Source organism: Amphimedon queenslandica, unplaced genomic scaffold (genome assembly GCF_000090795.2).
Source record: "Amphimedon queenslandica unplaced genomic scaffold, v1.1 AMPQUscaffold_4001_Cont24012, whole genome shotgun sequence".
NCBI classification, from domain to species: domain Eukaryota; kingdom Metazoa; phylum Porifera; class Demospongiae; order Haplosclerida; family Niphatidae; genus Amphimedon; species Amphimedon queenslandica.
In genome coordinates this window covers 1-1,471 of record NW_003555679.1, presented here as the reverse complement: position 1 = coordinate 1,471, position 1,471 = coordinate 1, and the positions used below count along the sequence as shown (strand labels likewise).

Below are 1,471 nucleotides of genomic sequence, written 5' to 3'. Positions count from 1 at the left end.
GAAAAACCATGGGCTATAGCCTTTTTTTAGAAAAAAGAATTTTTATTGGAAAAAGAAAACAGCACGAGTAGGGGACAAAATTAATTAAGTTAGAAAGAAGATAAAAATAAAATAAAATAGGTTAGGTTAGGAAAAATAAATAAATAAATCATAGCCTTAGGTATTTTTCAGAATTTTGGCTTTTCAAAAAATGGTCATAACTTGAAAAATATTTGTTGGAATCAGCTCAAACTTTCTACACAACATAAGGACATCAATATGTATCAGAAAATGTAATAAAAATTTGGGATGATTTCGGAGCCATTTTTTGAAAAAACCATGGGCTATATAGCCTTGGGTATTTTTTAGAATTTTGGCATTTAGTTTGACTGTAGTTGTAGTTTGACGTTTTTTTATTGCATGTAGTTTGACTGCTTCCTTGACTTTGTCCTGTTCCTGAGGTGCAGTTTCAGAAACAGGGGATGATGATATTTCTTGAGGTAGAGGAGACTTGTCAATATATACCTTTATATAGTTGTATGGAACCATTCCCTACTGTCCATCACTAGCTTCCCTAGCTGTGAACCAGTTGGGATCCTAAAAGCAATAGGGATAAGCTTGCACAAATTATTTAAAACTTGCCTTGGATTTTTTGACAATAATTATTTTGTCACCTCTTCTAAGTGGTAAGTCCTATAAAAAGGAGAGCCAGGATTATAAGAGTAATAAAGGATAAGGTAAAAGGCATGCACAGAAAAAAGAATAGGCCAAAGTTATGGAGAGTGTAGGAGGACACTTGCACTTTTAAAGCTCCAGCCTCACATGAGATGCTGAGCCTGGGAAGTTATATTTAGCTATACATGTGGTACCAGGTCCCCATTGAGTGTGTGGTGGACTAACAGCTGCCATTTTAAGTCTAAGAGAAGAAAGAATTAAAAGTATGATTAGTAGTAACTTTAAAAAATAAAATAATAAAATTGTAAATTATAAAACATCAAGGAAGACAAAATAACCAGCATTAGAACTGCCAAACACACTGGACTAACCGTACCCATACACACACGCCCTGAAGACAACTTAAGCAAATTTTTTGTTCATATTCCAATATTTATGTACACACACACACACACACACACACACACACACTGGCATACATGAAGTGACACCCACAACCACCAAAATGATAATGGATTTTAATTAATTTAGCTACGGTAAATAAAGAATCTATCCTTAAATCAGTGTACATTTGAAAACACAGTAAAGCATTTCAGCTACATTTATATAAGTATTTGCTTTTTCAGTTATGATAAGGACCATAGCAACATAATTGCTCATAGTAGGCCGCAGTACCATGTAGATAAGTACTATATTGATTGCCATTTGCCCCAAATCTATATATATATATATATATCTACTGTGTACTTACGTGATATAAAGGTCCAAAATCAGCGAGACTCCCAGGCTACACTAAACCACCGCTTCAGTATTCTTC

General features: G+C 34.1%; 1 long non-coding RNA gene across 1 annotated transcript; it reads right to left on the bottom strand.

Moving 5' to 3' along the window:
• Positions 1 to 603: 603 nt before the first annotated feature.
• On the bottom strand, positions 604 to 1,465 carry LOC109592770 (uncharacterized). Its single transcript, XR_002190539.1, has 3 exons — positions 1,406 to 1,465; positions 802 to 895; positions 604 to 672 (listed from the first exon to the last, which is right to left on the bottom strand). It is a non-coding gene; the product is annotated as an uncharacterized LOC109592770 (long non-coding RNA).
• Positions 1,466 to 1,471: the final 6 nt, after the last annotated feature.